The sequence below is a fragment of the Akebia trifoliata genome, chromosome 7 (assembly GCF_017979445.1).
Source record: "Akebia trifoliata isolate Shusen 1 chromosome 7, ASM1797944v1, whole genome shotgun sequence".
NCBI classification, from domain to species: Eukaryota; Viridiplantae; Streptophyta; class Magnoliopsida; order Ranunculales; family Lardizabalaceae; genus Akebia; species Akebia trifoliata.
Window position 1 is genome coordinate 6,508,807 of NC_141381.1, and position 19,379 is coordinate 6,528,185.

Here is a 19,379-nt window from a genome sequence, read left to right on the forward strand (position 1 = left end):
ATCCGGACTTCAAAATTGACAAATGAATATTCTATTTCATCTAATTTTTCATTCCGAATTTAATGGTGTGGTCAATTTCTATAAATTTTATCTCTAACAAAAATTTACATTTTTTGCCTGAGGTGACCCTTAAACTTGACGCCGTTTTCATTTTTGACGATAATTCGACTTCCTAATCTCCAAAAATGATAAATAAATAGTCCATTTTCAATAATTTTTCGTTACGAATCCAATGGTGTAATCTAATCTTAATAATTCTTGCTCTAGCAAAAAGTCACTATTTTAGTTTGATCTGACTCGATAATCGAGGATTTTACAACTTTTATATTCGAACTTGCATTTGAGCGTGCTTACACGCTAAAGTATGTTTTTCGATCATTTTGAATATAATGGTGAGGTCAAATTCCATTAAAAATGATCAGAAATATTCTAAAGTTTTACCCCTAAGTCCCACTTTAAAGATTTTCTTAAAATTCCACTATTTATTTCCTCGAGATACGAATTAAAAACTTGGGGTTTTACACAACCTGCAACTGTTAAGCAATACTGACAAAAAACAATAGCATATGCACGGAATATAACATGGTTATTAGTCCCCAAATGGTAATTTAATAATTGTACCTCGTAAATTGGGCTAAAAGTAAACCCCAATGTATACCATTTTACATCATTAAATTTTGGACAAAATGAGCCCTCAATGTAATCACATGATTCAACATAATATCTTAACTTGATTGAATTCTTGAACTATAAACTTAGACTTAACGGAGTCTTGTGACTCAGTGAAGTCCATAACTTAAATAAAAATATACTTTATTTTATGCCCCCATGTTGTGCATAATAATCATGAGCAAAACTTAGTAAATTGAGTAGGAGGCTGGTTTCAAGTAGAGTTGATTATAGTAGAACAAAGTATATTATGAGGGAATCCCAAGCAAAATAGGATTTTGAGCAAAACTGGGTAGACCGAGTAGAATTGTGCAGGATTGGGTTCTGAATAGAGCCGGTAAACCGAGCAAAACTAGATAGATCAATCAAAGTTGGGTAGACCAAACAAGACTAGGTTTTGAAAAGAGTCGGTAGACTGAACAGATCTGGATAGATCAAGTAAAGCTAGATAGACCAATCAAAGCTGGGTAGATCGAGCTTGACTGGGTTCTAAGTAGAGTTGGTAGATAGATCAAGCAAAGTTGGATAGACCGATCAGAGCTGGATAGACCGAATAGGACTGGGTTCTGAGTAGACTGAGCAAGGTAGGATTCTGAAGCTTGATCCTACTTTTCATAGTTGGTGAATAGAACAAACAACATGAACTAGCAAACTCGCCTTACTTGCACAAGGATGTTAAAGTCCCTAATTTAACCCTTTTTTTAAACTTGATGAGAAAATATCCAATCACAATAAAAATAAAATTTGCACATCACGATCAAAGGAACCAATTGGGAAAATACAATCTGTTCCTTGTTAAGATAAGAATGAAAACTCTAACTTGTAAGGGTTGACTTTGGGGGCAACCTCCAAATCTTGAAGGACATCCCAATCATTTTTCATAGTGTCTTGATTCAAATCCTATCATTGTGGTTTTTGTTGGTGTTTTCAAAATCATTTATCACAGATGACGCTAATTTGAAAAGATAACATCCCGGATGTCATCGATTCCTCGAGATTTACCCCTAATAATCAATCTTCATTGTTTTCAATGCACACGAATGATAAAAAATCATACATAAAAATAATCAAAGAGAGAGACACACACACAAGATAAGAAGCAATATTTGTTCACAGGGTTCATCCCAAAATCAGACTACGTCCCTGGGTCCCGAAGAGTCATTCCACCATTCTTGAAATCATTACAAGGTCTACAAAAAAAATCTAGTCATTTATATTTTTCTGCTCCTCCCAAGGGCAACCCTAAGAGGAAAGTAAAATCATTCAAGATTCTCTACAAAATATATCATTATTTAGAAATATATATTCTCTAGTCAATTAGGATACTTTCTATTCATGGATAAGATTACAATCTTAATCAAATAAAATCTAATTCAAGATACATCAATCAATGCCTCGAGATATGCATTATTTATTGTGTGATCAATCATCGATATTCATTTTATTTACGTCACGTGTCTAATACTGATTTTACCCTCTATAGTGGTAATTTGTTTTTATCTTATGCAAGTATTATGAAACAAAAAAAAAAAAAAAAAACTGATGTGGAAATGTTAATTCCTATTTAAAAGTGTGTGTGCCAATTTTTTGATGGGATGTGGCAAATAATTTAAGTAATTAGGGCATAATAAATAAAAGTTGAACTGGCAATATAATTTATGAAAAAAGTGGGTAATTAGACATTCTCCTCCATCTCAAAAAAGGGTTGCTTTTATAAATTTTAATGTATCTTGAAAAGAGACATTTTTATAAAGTCTTTGGGGGTTAAAAGGGTAAAAAATGAGAGATAACAAAGTTACATAAATATCATTGAAAAATGAGATAAAAGAAGAAAAATAATAAAATTAAAGGGTAATTATTGAAAAAATAGAGGAGGTGAGAGAAAAGAAAAGACAATTAAGAAAAAAATGATGAAGGTGAAAGATAATAAATTGGGATAGTGTGAACCCACACTAGTATACTAGTATAGGTTGAGTAGGACGTTTATTAACACACACACACACTCCCTCTCCCCTCACAAAAAAATTATATATATATATATATATATATATTAGGATTCACCATTATGTTTTATTATATAAATATGGATGTAATTAGCTCTAAATAGTCCAGGCCATTTTTTTTTTTAATTTTTACATAAAACCTACTTTCTAAGGAGGTTGACTTCCTTTTTGAGAGTTGAGAGAATCCGTTTACTTGCTCATTTGGTCCTCAAACCATTTTCGCAAGATTTAAAAATATGAATCGAACTTTTCTTTAGTCTATGGAAAAAGACCAAGGTCAAGATATGAAAAATATTCACCAAAAAATCAGCTGTTGCGCGCTAGAAGGAGGGCTCGAACCTCCGACCTTGTGGTTAACAGCCACACGCTCTAACCAACTGAGCTATTCCAGCAATCTTGCAAGTAATGAAACGTTATAATAATAATACTAATAATTCAAAAGTCGGCTTTCAAGCACAATTTCTGGCTCTAGAAATTGGCCAAATTATAATTCATATTTAATACTTTTATTCAAAACCTAACATCAATTTCATTGATACCTTACCCGCAAAGGGTTGGTTTCTAGTTGACGTATCTTCCTCGATTAAATTTGATTAGTGTTAGTGGACCCATTTAGTAATTGGGTCGAGCTAGGCCCAATTTGTGCCTAAGGTAAGAATCAGGCATGGTAGGTAGGCCCGTCAGGCAGTCTAGTCCGATAACTTATATTATAATATTATTTTTATATATATGGGAGATGTTAACATCCAAAATCTCATGAAGACATGCGTATTGTTTAATAGTTTTTTTTTTTTTTTTCAAATAATACATCTCCACGTTTTGTCTTTAAGTAAAACAAACAAGGGCATGTTAGTTTTTTACACAATAAATACATATGTATTTATTATGTTGTCATTAATTGTCAAAGTATTTAATATAAAAAAGATATTTAATTCAAAATACTTAAATGCTCATAATATTTATTATACAAACAAGCCTTTATTGTTTAAAAGACCAATACACCCTTGTTTTTTTTTACTAAAAAAAATTAAAATGAGAAGGGATATTATTGAAAAGAAATATTAGACAATGTTAACGTCCCCATAAAGTATTGGATGTTAACATTCCCCTATACATATATAAATAATTCTAAATATGTGCGGGTTGGACTAAGATTGGATGCAGATGAATTTAATTATTTGATCTCGACTCATCCATTAGATGGGCCGAGCATGGTTAGAATTTTGAGGCTCAATTAGCCCCGAACCATCTGGCCTAAAAACACATTTTAGTTTTAAAACTCATAAAAGGCCATGATAACTCGCCTCGTGTCGTGCTCCATGGTAATTGAGTGAGAAGGTAAGTTTGGATTACCACCATATTAACTCGTTCAAGGTTTGGGATGACTCGAAAATTTTGAAAATCTCAATTAAGTCAACAAAAATTTAGTTGGGTTGTCCAATTTTGATTGTTTAAAAGAAATAGATATTTTTAGTAATTTAAATTTTATAATTAAATATCGTTAATCCAAGCTATAGCCAAAAAATTATTATTATATATGAAAGGAAAAAATTCTCTTTTACTAACTAAAATTCTCTTCCGTGCACCTCTATTTGACATTCAAAAACATAATCAGACGTCATAGTTATGTAAATTACAAAATATTTAGAACCACTAAAATATGTTGTTGTTGTTTTTTTTTTTTTTAAGATAAGATTATACCGTTGACTTAAATTTAAAATTTTAAAGATGCTGGTGATCATCATTTTCAAAGTCTTAGATCAAACTCTTTTTTTTTTCTTGATTGGTGATAATATGACTCCCCCACTTGTCATACTCAATCAACTCCTTGATGTGTGGTGTGCCAGAACCATAAGCTTTATGCCTCGGGATATAAAACCACACATTTTGATATGCACAACTGCACAAATTTATGGGATGTGCGGTTGTGTATCCCAAGCCATAAAGTTTGTGGCTGTGGCACACCCCATATCAGGGAGTCCATTGAGTATGCCACATAGGAAAGTCATATTATCATCACTTTTTTTTTTGGAGTTGTGATAAAATGATTTATCAGGTGGCTTACTCAATCGACTCACTGACGTGACAAATTCGAAATCGTAGATTTGTACGCCTCGGTATACACGATTGCATTTCCCCATAAAAAAAGTGTACCCTAAGGGAATCAAGAATCCCAAGGGAGAAAGATCTGCGGTTTCAAACTTGACCACGTCATGAGTCGATTGAGTATGGCATTTGGAGTCATATTATCAAGGCTCTTGTGACATTTTGCCAACGTGATAATTCATGTGGGCCCAATTTTAATAAGATGATTAGTTCGAGATTCTATAACTCGACAGAGTCAACTCAGTCTCCATAGACACCCAGACTAGACGAGGCTAATCTGGAATAATTAAAGATATTCCCATTACCAAACACCCCTCTAAATATTAATTATTCTTTATTTTGCTAAGTTAAAAGATTCTAATCATGCATGCACGAAACCATCCAACAATCGATAATGGAAGAAGATCAACATGTTGATGATCTCCAAGAAAATCCCACCATCCTCCCCTCCCCTTCATCTCCCTCTTTATATGGTCATGAACTTGAGGACTGGTTGACATCGTTCATCGAAGAAGTACTGGATTATTCAGACGACAACACAGCACAAGAAACCAAAGATCAACATGTTGACGATCTCAACACAGCACAAGAAATCGAAGATCAACATGTTGACCATCTCGATGAAAATCCATTAATATCAGAGGACAACACTGCACAAGAAACCGAAGATCAACATGTGGAAGATCCCGAAGAAAATTCAGAGTCAGATGACAATACAAGACAAGAAGAAACAGAAAATCAACATGTTGATGATCTCGAAGAAAATCCCAACTCTCCCACTAGCGTTCTCTCCTCCTCTTCATATCTCTCTTTTCTTGAACAACAAACCGAAGATTCATTGTCATTGTTCATCGATGAAGCACTGAATCATTCAGAGAACAACACAGTACAAGAAACCGAATATCAAAATGTTGACAATCTCGAAGACAATCCCTACTTCTACTTTTACAATCTCGTAGAAAATCACTACCGTAGAAGTCCCACACCACCTTATCTTCCTTTAGACGACGAGGTTTGTCCAAAAATATAAAAAATCGTAAAATATTTTTCTGTTCTTTTTGTTTTTCATGAAAATTTATTTTCATGCAACTTTGTTTTCTTAAAATAAAATGTGTTTTCTTGAAAGTTTATTTTCTTTCTTTGGGGTTTTTTTTTTTTTTTTACCTTATAGCTGGTGAAAGAAGCGATAAGAGAATTGAACGAGGAAGGAGGATCCAATGTAGAATCTATTTCAAGATTCATCCAATCAAACTATAACAGTCCACGTTCGGATCACGGTCACATTCAACTGAACTGTCTACGGAGGCTTATTGAAACGGGTGAGATTCTCGTTATGTCTGACGGCCGTTATGGTCTCCCTTAAAATGAGAAGCAAAATGTGGTCAAATGACGATAATGCCCCTATTTTCCCAGTCCTTCGAGCTTAAACAAAAGTGAGATGCTACAATCAGTTTTTGATTTTGATGTTCACTGGCTAATTTAACAGCCATGATGAGAGGATGATCGACAGCGAGTTGTGGGCTAATATTTAACGGCCATGATGAGAGCATTGTCTAATTCAAATGGACCATCTACTCATATATGTACAACTTGGAAGAGCCATTTAACTTTTATTTATTTTTAGATTTAAACATTTTCTTCTTGTTGCGTTTTAATGGAAAAGTAAACCAGATTATAAATTAGCAAAATAGTTTCTCTTGATTGATTGAGAAATTTGTCTTAGAATAATATGACTCCCTGGATGCATACTCAACAACTCCCTGACGTGATAAGTTTGGGAATCGTAGATTTGTATGTCTCGAGATACACAATTACACTTTTTCATAAAAAGATTTATCCCGAAACGTACAAATCTACGATTTCCAAACTTGTCCACGTCAGATAGTAGATAGTTGATTGAGTATGCCACCCGGCGAGTCATATTATTAAGACTTTAGAAACAATGTTCTAAGCACACTTTTTAAACTGATTGGGTTGGGTCGAGTTGATTCGGCCTTGAGCTTGATGGAACTAGCTCACTGTGGCAATTTGGGCAAATCATGCATGGAGTCAACTTGGTTGAGTTGTCTAAAATTTTACCAAGTTGGATTGGTAAGTTGACTGAGTTATTTTGTTATGTATGATATTTTTTGTGAAGGATAAAAGAAATATTTTTATTCATTAAAAATAAGAGAAATTATTTTTAAATATTTCAAAAATTAATATATTTTTATTTGATTCATCCGAGCTGACCCATGAGTTTTTTGGTAGACTCAACTCGATGCACATTTAAGTTAAATCGACTTTTAATATTATTGTTCAAACTTCTAAGTATCAAATGGATGTTAGATAAAAATTGTCAAATTAGTAAAGAGCAGTTTATTGGGAAAAAAAAATTATTGTAGAAGTTAGTAATAAGTAACATTGTATAAGGCGTTTGGTAATAATAGTGATCATCATGTCGAAAATAACTCAATAGGGTTGGACTGTTCGAACATTTATCCATATGTCCTCACAAGAGATTATAGAAAAGGGATAAATATAGATTAACTTATTCACGTATAACATTAATATCTTCAATAGGTGATAAATTAAGAGAAAATTAATTGAGATGGTATGGACATATTCATCAAAAGCCAATTACGATCGTGATTAATTTGAAGATTTTGAAAATTTAATAGAATTAGAAAAATAAATCAAAAGAACATATATTGAGGTCGTGAAAGTAGATGCCAAATCAATTTCAGTTTCATCATACGTGACTCTTGAAAAAGTGAAATGGAGGAAAAAACTAGGGCTGTCAACGGATAGGTATCCGATCGAATAGTGCTATATCCGAATTCAAATCTGAAAAAAATAGTGATATTCGAATTCGAGTTCGAATTCAAATCCTATCGAATACCACTCATCCAAATGAATTATCAAATTCGCATTCGAATGAATTATCAAATTTGATTTGTGATATCACTACGTCATAAGGGGTAAAAGGCGATACCATTTTTCAAGAAAAACGGTTGCTTTAGGCTGTCGTTTTAAGTGAAGGATTACAACAGTCGCAAATCAGTGTTTTTCCGCCACTCAATGCGACTCAAGTTAAATCTCTAAACTGTCTCTCTTTCACTCACAGATTCGATTTGGTCAACTCTCTCGCTCTCGCTCTCGTTCTCACTCACTCGACTCTCCTCGGGCAAATCTCTCTATTTCTCGCATTCTCTCTCTCGATCAAACTCTTTGTCGTTGGATCTGTCACTTACTTGACTCTCCTCGCGCAAATCTCTCTCTATCTCTCTTGTTTTCTCGCACTCTCTCTCTCTCTCTCTTGCACGTTATCTCTCTCGGTCTCTCGCACTCTGTCTCTCTCTCGATCAAACTATCGGTCGTTGAATTTGTCTCTCGCACGCACTCTCTCTCCATAGCATCCCAAATCTAGGGTTTGTGAACTCGCTTCCTAGATTTGTCCCAGATCTACGAATCTTAATTAAATCTAGGGTTTGCGCACTTGAATTGGTTCAAGTCCTCTCTAAAATTAGAGATTTTTCTTTGAAAATCCTCTTCGTCCTAGGATTCCTTCTCTCGCAAGGCTTATAAGGCTTCCTCTCGCACTCTTTGATTTCATAGGTATTATTTCGACTCTCATTGTTTTTTCTTTGCTTCAATTTCTAGGGTTTTTAGTCTTTTTTTTTTTTTAAATATCATAAGCTCTAGATAATGCGTCCATGGAGTTTTGGAATAATTTTTTTGTTAGAGACGATATCAATCAACTCTTAATAAATACATTGCCTCAAGATGAGATTTTAAAGATTAATTTTTATTTTTATTTTTTAGAGAAAATAATGTAGATTCATAAGAACATGGTTTGGTTATTTTTCTTCTCCACTTAGATATAAATTGTGAGAGCACCTGTTATGATGCCAAAAAACGAAGACAACTTAAGTGTAAGATTTTGTATTTGGTGAGATTTCGTGGTGCTAGTAAGATTCTATTTATTTTTTGTGGTTTTTGCTATTCTTGTGGTCAGCTAGCAGCCATCAGGGGTGTGTTTGACAGGTTTTGTTCCAGTTCAGAGAGCTATTCTTGTAGATCATTTTGATTCTTAGGTAGAGTAGAGGTTGAAAATGTATCTTCCATTCTTCACATGCACATAGAGAGAGAGAGAGGAGGGGGGCACCATCAAATGGCAGGGCTTATATCCTCCAAATTGTCAAGAGAGAAAGAAAAGGAAAATCTATGTGCAATGGAAGAAAACAATAGTAGGTTCACTGTGCCTTTGAGTTAGTATTGACTCTATTAACACATGTTTTTGGAAGGTAAGGGGATTTCCAGCAGCTTCTGCAACATTTAACGTTATTTTGCAAATTTGGTCAAGAAAGTCTATGTTGTAGACAAAGTAACTTAATGATTTTTTGGATCTTGTAGTATGAGTTATTTGGTTCTTAATTTAGAATTATGGTCTCTAACATGGTAATCGGTACCAAAATATGTGCAGAATTATGGTCTCTAACTTGGTGAGGCGTGTAGAGGCTACTTATTCTTCATTAGCAAACTGTTGGTGATTGAGAAGTCCAAATGATAGTAATTCTAATTTTCTACATTCAAGGTTTGCTCTCTATCTCATATGCAATTCCAGTCTTCCTTTAATATTAGGAGTTCTTCCACCATCATGTCCATCCGAACAGATAATTGCACATATGCTATATGTCATTAAAACTCATCATTAATGATCTAACAACTGGGTACCTAATTTCCATATTTTTTTTTTCGTTCGGTCATGACCCTATGTTTTGTAAGTTTTACATGACTAACTTTTTCAGGCTTCTACAATGGCTAGAACTATTTGCGAGGCCATTTTTAAAGGTTTTCAACACAACAAGTTGTATTTTGCAATTTTCCTTGGTTGAGGGGTATTTTTAAGTGGATTTATTATGTTTTTGTATGTTTTGGTTACATTATTAGTCATGCATTTTACTACCTGTTTTTGTATGTTTTGATTTCTTTCAAGATTAGGTTTGAAGGTTCATGAGCACTTCACGTTGTTAGACCAAAATTTACATTATAGGACTGTTCACCCTTTATTTAGACTGATTCACTATTTTTCTAGTTAATAAGGAGGCAGTCAAAAATTCATTCAAAAGGTTTCTAAAGAATATCAGGATAGGTGGACATCTCATTTTATGTGGGAATAGGTATATGTTTCTCAATGCTTTGTTATCACACTATATATGCATGTTGCAAAGCGTCTAATAATTTCCTAAGAGCCGACTGAGTATGGTCTTAGTATTTGCACATCACAAGAAGTAACAATGTTTTGGTTTCAACTTCTATTTGGAATTGAGGGATAATCTTCTCGTTGTAGCAATATTCTATATTATTCTCTACTCTTTTACTTTGAGTTACTCAACGTGAAATTCATTTACTTTCTTTGTGACATAAGATTATATTTTTTTTTTTAACTAAAGGGGGTGGTTTTTTTATAGAATAGACTTTTAATGGTCTAAAAATATCTTTAAGCTCTCAGTGAGAGCTTTAGAAACTACAATTTTGTATTATGTAGTAAATCACATACCGTGCATGTGAAGCATACTTCCCTTGGTATCTGAACAAAACAAATGATGATATAGAAAGAATTCTGACAATTTTTCTATGAAGAATTTGTGTATGAGCTCTAGTAGCTGTTTTATTGAGTCCTATAATTATTCTTATTCCCTATTACTCAATTTTCTATAACATCTTAGTAGCACTTTTAATTAATTTATTTATTTATTTATCATCTATTGGGAAAGTTCTGGTTGTTCTCTAAGTCTACTCACTTTTAAGTATGAGCTTCTGCAAGATACAACTTTGAGTGAATTATTACTTCTTTTTTTGTGTGTGTGTGTGAATTATTATTATTATAGAGATGCAAGATCAAAGATTGCAAATTGACTCTCCGAGGTACAAATTTTTCATCATTTTTTGTGATAAGCTTCTTGTTATCAAATTTGATTTCGAGATTATAAGCTTCTCTTAGCTGACTAGTCTAAAAAACACAGCTTTTATTTTATATTTTATACATAATTATTTGTTATTTGAGTCTCAATTAAGTTTTGTTGGTAGAAAAATTGAATCACAAGGTATGTTTTTAAAACTTAAATTTATCTTGATTGTAGATTTTATTCGTTCTTCGTTTCATGATATGTCATTGATCCGATTTTTATGTGTCTCAATATGGGTTGATTCATAGCTTAATGGTTTGAATTATTGAAAGAAATCTCGTGGTTCGGTTTATAAGATATTATGTTTTCTAAATTATAATCTTAAAGAATTTTTTGGTGGAAAACTATTTGTATGATTCAAGCACAAATAATCATTTTCTGAACCCAATGATTATATTTTTGAATAGCTGATCTCAATAATTATGTTCTCAGAGGCATCCAATATAATTGGAATGATATAGTTGTTGATCACATTGTAGTTGAAAGGATAGTATGAACTATTGTTACTCTGAAAATGCGGATCGTTACTCTGCAAATGCGGATCGTTAATGTGATGAAATCTTTATGTTATCGACTTACAATCTATCAAAACAAGAATTCAAAAATTATTTTTTGATTTTCACACTTGTGAACAACTAAAAAATTAAAGGTAAGCTTCCTTCTATGCTTCTCATTATATTTGTTAATTGTGAGCTAAACCTTGTGGGATTATTGCTATGTTTATTGTGTTAATAGTTAATGATAGAATTAGCGTGTGCTGATTTTTTTGGAGTTATTGCCATGTTTTAATGTTGTTGGTGCTTGTTATTCATAAGTATGACTCTTGTTATGATTTGGAAATGTAATTGGCGTGGGGGATGCTAGCTTGTATTTGAATCATTATAAACTTCATGTAAATGTGGCAAGTCACCGGCCCGATTTAGTTACTTGTACACTGTTATAAATTTCTTTAGTGATTCTAATATAATATAGGAGATAGTGAGTCATTTACACATTATAAGGTCAGTTTTAATTCTACTCTACTCATTATCTTCCTTTTCTTTCTAATCAAGATCTACAAAAAATGTTTCTCAACTAATATAATTCAAAAACATTTTCATTTTGAAATATTTGGACCATTTAACTTCATGGGAACTAAGATAAAGTTCTAGTGGCGGTAAGGAGATTTGGAGAGATACAACATCAAGATTTAATTTGATTTTTGTTCTGTATTTTGATTATGTTTCTAGGTACTTTCATATAGAACTTGGCACCAAGGAAATGCTCAATATTGAAGAATACACAAGGATGTTTCCATGGCCGATGAAACTAAGCAACATCAAGGCGAATTCAGGACATAAGCCACCCGAAAAAGCGCTCTTGTTATAGTGAGCATCACTCTTGGTTATACATTTTTGGATGTTATAAGTCCTTACTTTAAAAATAATTAGTTTGTAGATTGTTTGGTAAATGCAAAAAAATAACAAAATGAGTATATTCAATTTTTTATATATGATTTAAAAACTTGTCTGGGATCACACACACACACATACACACACACGCACACACACACACAAATGAGTATATTCAATTTTTGATATGAGTGTTTGGTAATTTCTGCCAAATACTCTTCCATTTTGCTAAAACACCCTATAAAATATATGTTCATCTGAATGGTTTAGCATCCATTAGTGGAACTTACGAATTTTCTCGCTTTTCTTCACTGTGATCTTTGTCATGCTTCCTCTTGTCTTGCTAAAGTGTATAGGTAAGTAAGTAAAGACCCCCATTAAATCCAGCCTTTGTTGAATTTTTGGATTAAGGTGAAAAATCAATCAATTATATGAAGAATGAACCTACGCGTATTACAGGGTACTCATGCCATCACATTGTGACATGGTTATAATCTACTGTTTAGCAACTATATTGTTCAAGTTTTAATAAAATGTTACTTATATTTCTGTGGTCCAGTCCCTAAGATATGGTGTATAAGCGTCTGTCTCTTTGAACCATTCCCATGCCTGACACATGTACCCTTAACATATGCCACAATTTCTACACTGTTATTACTTTATGATTAATATTCTCCATGTTGTTTTATGGCTGAAATCATACCTTGTGAAATGGCCCAAGACATTTATAGTTGTTTCTCATGTTAGAGAGTTTCTAAACACATTATTATTCTCTCTTTAACCCTTGAACATTCTTCTTCAGTAATGTTCATTGATTTACTTTTTGTTTGGTAGAAATGTTCATTTCTTTAATACTTGATTGTTGTAATGTTTACAAGATCGTCTCTTCTTGTTTCAATTCTTTTTTTTTTTTTGTATGTGTGTGCAGATAGTTATAGATTTTCTCCATTTACATGGACAAAAACTAGCTTCTTACAAATGAAACTATGATACCTTCGAGAGGACTCGTAAGGAACAGCTTAAAAACCAATAGAAAGCCTTTGAGTCAAGTGAACGATCAAAATCACACACGCAGGTTTTTGTTTTTGCAGAATTACAGTAGGAATGATGCTCTAATGTTTCTTTTTTTTTTTTTTTTTTTTTTTGCTTTTATGTTGTGCTATGAGAAAATTAAGTTGATGCATTGGTCCACTATTCTAGTTATGTTCCAAAGTTCCTTTTAATTGTTTGTAGGCTAAGAAAGCAGCTTTTGATGAAGTTGAGAAGAAGAAAAAAGATGAGGTATTTTATTTATTTGCTTAACTTTCATCTTTTTCTCTTTAAAAAATTTGGGTTTGTATATATAATATTTGAAATTTGAAGTTTGGGTATACTTGTGGATATCTCATCACACTAATAGCCTCATTTCCAACAAAAAAAATTTCATGCTATTTCATTTTTTGTCCATGTTATCAACATCTCACCAATAGAAATTAATGTTTTATATACGCATATGTGGCAGCAATGTCATTCTTGCTGATGTGAACTATTTCTTTTTTGCTAATGTGAACTTTTTTTTTTAAGAGTTGAAATAAAAATGGTTTGTTCAAAGATGGGGTGGTTGTTAAGTGGGAGACATTTTCAAAACTCAATGTCATTTGGCTTAACTTTATAATGTTTCTACCACATATTTTAGTCTCCCAAATTATGCACATAAAAAAATATAATAAGAAAAGAAGTTAATGCTCCTGGCCTAGGCTAACAACTCATCACTCCTATGGGGTATGCTATGGTTTTCGTCCACACTTGATTGCTTTGAGCCAGACTATCTGTAGACACCCCATTTTCGCACTCGCCTAATTAATTAACTCGTTAATCTGATTGCGACGGTTCCTGATGATGGATGAATATTCTAAAGTTTTTTATTTGTTATTAGATATGTTTCAGAAATTCAAATGAGGTATCTAAAACAAACAAAACTTTAAAAACCACGCTACGCTAAGAAAATATGACAAAAAACATAGAAATCATCATTCTTTGGACAAAAAGAAGTTTTACAAGAAATATCACTAAAAATAGTTAAATTACTAAAATACCCCTAACATCAAAACATTCCTAAACCTATATTACGCTTAGGAAAATCCTTTCGAACATATAAAACAACAAATTAAAATCAAATAAATTATTTTCACAAAATTTGACAAAATTACAAAAATACCCCTCATAGGTCCACAACTACTTCGCACCAAAAACCCATAAATGACACAAACCAATACTTTCATTGAATTCCTTACGAAAAATTAATTTCAAAACATCCAAAAATATTGAAAAACAACTTCAAAAGACAAAAGCCCTCTTTGAGGGCAAAACGATAATTTTCCAACCCTAAAAATTCAAAATTTCGAAATTAATAATTAAAATATTAATGAACATAAAGTGAAACCTTCATAAATTAGATTTAAAATTTTAAACAAATAAAATTAATTAATTAAGCCCACGCGCCAAATTTTAAGTGGTAACCCACTTGTTCAAATTGAGCCCACTTGATATTTATTAAAAGACCCCTCTATCTGGGGGTCCAAAGAATTAAAGACATAATTAAGGGGTCCTCTAAAAAAGCTTAAAAAATATTTTTTCATTGTACGTATGAATCAACCCTAAAACCTTAATTCAAAATCTTAATTTAAGAAACCTTAACTAAACCCTAATTCACCTTATCTAAAAGAGACTTAGTCAAACTAAAAAGTTTCCAAAAAAATTTATAAATAGGAGCTTCCACAACCCAATCTCGCATGTCAAAATAAATCATAGGAAAGAGAGGTCAAAAATACCCCCCAACCTTTCCAAAATCCTAAATTTGAAGCCTCAACTCCCTACCTAACATTTAAACCCCAATTTCTGCTAAAAAAAAAACACCCAAAATTTTTCCAAAAATACCTAGAAACCTTTCAAAAAATATCCAAAAAATCAGAAAATACTCAAATCTAAGATAAAGATACCTCGTCTTGGATATCATAAGCGGATCCAGTGACGTATAAAAAACAGGAAAACTCACACGAGGACACTCTGCTTTGAGGGAACCAGTTGTCGTAATCACTTAGGTAAATTAAGTATATTTTTATTTTTATTTTTTCTAGGTTATTTTTGCAATGTAATTTTTTGGGAATAGTAAAGACCGACATTCGCAGGGTGGGGTTGGTGCCTAACACCTTCTAACCTCGTAACATGGTCTCTGGACCCGTATTTTCTTTTTCGTAAATTAGTGCTAATCATCTGTTTAAAGTCATGATTAGGTTTCTAGACCATAATAACTAGGTGGCGACTCCCAAACCCAAAAAAATGGATCTACAACTCGCGGATCGATGCGCTTTCACTATTATGACACCGACTTGTTATGATATTTCTAAGATATTTCCTACAATCTATTCCCTTGTGTAAGTGCTTTTGAAATCCAATATGGAACCAATACATATTCACTTTTTCTAGTCCAGTTATGACAAAAGTATAGATGCATATTGTTCCAGACTGCCAATGAAGCCTTGCAGGCTTTGTTTGTTGAAATCTGATCGTCCTCTCGTTAGAATCATCACTCACTTAACTGTTCAGAAAGGAATTCATCTCATCAAGCATGCCAATTGGCACACTCTTGAACGCAATGGACAAGCCAAAAAAGAAAACAACACATTTAGAAAACAGTTTGTGAATAATTTTTTTATATGGTGTAGAGGTTAGGATTAAGTGTCAAGTGTGACACTTACCTATTTCATGGATGTAGAAGTCTTATTTGTATTTAATATTCTGATTTGTTGAAGTAATTAAGTGGGGATACTTCTTCAGGAGTAAATGAGGTATTTACATTAATTTGCTCACATCAATGTTAAACAATTTTGATAGCAGGTTGTATTGTTGGGTTAAGCTCCAGATCCTCACATACAAAATGATTTTGTTAGTTTGACAAATCAATTGCATTTTAGTAAAATAAATTTTTTAATAATCCATTTTTTTCAATTTATAAATTCAAAAAAAATTAATTTTTTATATATTATAAATCAAGAAAAATGACTGTTAAAGACAGTCGTTTTTTCCAACTATTTAGGTCTATCGCATTTAAAAAATCACTCTTTTTAAAATGACTCTTATTGCGACTAAGGGGGGGGGGGACAATCGTTTTTGGCTCATTATGATGTAGTGTATCCGATATTATTTGATTCGAATCCGATTGCAAATCAAATTAAAAAATCATCCAAAATTTAATTGCTATTAAAAAACTATCAGAAATTTAACCAATTTGTTGTGTTGAAATAGGAAGATTTTTTAATATATATCAACATGTAAAATGAATTAACAAAAAAAATACCTATTGTGGAATGATTATCACAAAAATACCTATGGTGTATGTTCGAGCTGTAGATTATGATAAAATAAAGAACAAAATAAATACCTTGGCAAGTAAGTATCGAACCACAGAGACAACGTTAATTCGATATTCTTTTGACTTTAAATCCAACTCAAGTTTACATAATCAATTTAAAAACGAATTGCGATAATAAACTATCTAAAGAAAATACGAAATTCAAAGATTTAAAATACTGTCAAGAAGTTTAGATTAGTTTGATCCACCATCACAAGTTCTATTAATAGTTTTACGATTCTCTATTTATCTCAATCCACTAAGCTAATGTTTGTGGATAAAAAAATTAAACAGTTATATTATAAAGGAAATTCAAACTATGTGATTAACGTATTAAGTCAATATTATAGGATAAATATTAATTGTTATTTGTGAAATATGGTTTAACTTGAATTTATCTAAAAATAAACCATCAAAACTGATGAATAAGCAATATTAATTTCAATAATATTTACTTAAAAGTATCACAATAAAATAGTAAGACATTATTATGGGAACAGTAAATGGACTAATAGGAACTTACTCAGGCTTCCTCGATCGATCTAACAGAGAGTTTAGCCGATACTCATCGCAAGAACAATAAAATAAAAATAAAATAAAAAGAACATGAAAGAGAGAGTAAAAATGAGAGAAAGGCAAATCTTCTTTATTGTTTCTTCAATTCTAAAATCAGTAGAGTTTCTTCGATTATAACTTCTTCTTGTAAAGAAAACTTAAAAAGAAAAACATAAAAATAAAACTACTAAAACTTTAGATATACATTTACAAATATTCCTTAAGCTCTATCTGGTCTCTTATTTATAGAGACCAGATTAGGGTTTCTAGGAAAATTAGGATTTTGAAAACTTTTCATAGTTATAAAAATTTATTAACCCTAATTTATTACGAATGAACTTCAATCACCAAGCTTTTGCACAAACTTCGACGTTGGGCTCACTGACTTGACCATACCGCTCTCGTCAACCCTAAACACCGCGGTCAAAGTGGGTCCAATTAACTTGTTTTTGGTCAGGTGACTTCTTTCGGGTCCTTGATCGAATGAATGCTTCGAATCTTCTGAATTGTTCTTGAAAATTTATGATATTTTCCTATTACACGAAAATAATAGTAATTAATTACATTATACATTAATAGAAATCAATGGTAGATAAAGACTAACTATGTATTATGTTTAATAAAGGGATTTAGTGTGTATTTTATCCATAAGTTCATGCAATAAGGGCTTTAAAAAGTCCTTTTTAGCCCCTGGTCAATGTAACATTTATCTATTCATTTACCACTTTCCTCTATTCACTGCAATTCAAAATAATAAAAAATTGACTTAAACGCTAAATAAATAATTCAAAAAATATAATATAAAAAGAAATAAGTTCATACTTGATTCAATTAGTAAATTAGTATGCAATTTCATATTAGTATCCATCCATCAATTCAAATATTCAATTGTAGATCGGGGAAGGGAATAGATAGAAGAAATACATGTAATTAATTAAAGTGATAATAAGATCATTTTATTTGATCATACATGTATTAGAGTCTGAGAAATGTTACGAATCTACTATGATTTGTTCTTCTTGTGGAGAGATTTAACAATCTTTTCAATCTCTGTATCCTACAAATTAATTCATTAGAAAATTAATTAAAGGAAATCCAAGCATACATGAGAAGTAATCCACCAATTTCACTAGACATCAAGGAAGGAAGGAAGGAAAGAAAAAAAATGAATTCAATTAGATAATCCAATCCAATTTCTTAAAATAATGGATACAATTAAAGCAAATTCACATCAACAAATAGAAACAAAAAGTTTTAGTTTTAGTTGAGGATTCAAACCTAGAGAGTTTGGACAGAGATAACTATCAATTGAAGCCTCTTTAATGATTCCAAGAACACCACATTATTAGATTGTTAACAACTAACAAAAAATTAGAACAAAAAAAAAATTAAACTCAAAAAATTATGTATGTACGTAGACAAAAGATAATAAAATCTTCGATCCATAAATAAAATAATTTTAAATTGTAACAAAACAAACATGAAGAATATTATTGGATATATAGACTAGTTAGTATATTTGTAAAGATACAAACCTCATCTTTATTATTTGATAGAAGAATATATTTTTTGTCATTGCTTCTTTCCTTTCATCATCATTCTTATGATCACACACAATAGAAATAAAATTTAGTCATAAATTTATACTTTGAATAATTATAATTAATATTTGAAGAAAAACTATGATTCCTACTACATTAAGCTGAGAGAGTTTTGTAGTATCAGGAAGTTTTTTTTTTCATATTATAAGTAATTTTGACAATTAGAAATCTCATTTTTATCAACAACAGATAAGATTTTATTAGTAGAATCGATAATAAAATCTGATATAATAATTGGTGTAGCATTGATCCATTCATCTACCACTTTCTTCCACTCACTGCAATATTCAAATATAAAGTTGGTCATCAATAACAACTCAAGAATTTAAAAAAATGAATTAATAAACAAAAGCAGAGTTTGCTAATTAGCTAATATAGTTCATTAAATTAAGTATCATGGCATGTATAACCTATTAATTAATTAAAGTGATAATAAGATCATATATTTTATTTGATCATACATGATAAGAGTCCCAAAAATATTATAAATCTGTTATAATTTGTGCTTCTTTCAGAGAGAGTTAATAACTTTTTCAATCTCTGTATCTTAAAAATTAAATCATCAGAAAATTAATTAAAAAGAACTCTATTATGCATGAAAAGAAGTATTCATTATATTAGAATCAAAATGAAATTAATTAAAAAAATATACAAATTTTTTAATTAGTTGGGGATTAACTATAAGTAACATATATATTAGATTATAATTTGAA

The 19,379-nt window shown here is 31.4% G+C and overlaps 1 non-coding gene across 1 annotated transcript; it reads right to left on the reverse strand.

The window, feature by feature from the left end:
* Positions 1-2,990: 2,990 nt before the first annotated feature.
* TRNAN-GUU (transfer RNA asparagine (anticodon GUU)) lies at positions 2,991-3,064 on the reverse strand. The gene has a single exon. It is a non-coding gene; the product is annotated as a tRNA-Asn (tRNA).
* Positions 3,065-19,379: the final 16,315 nt, after the last annotated feature.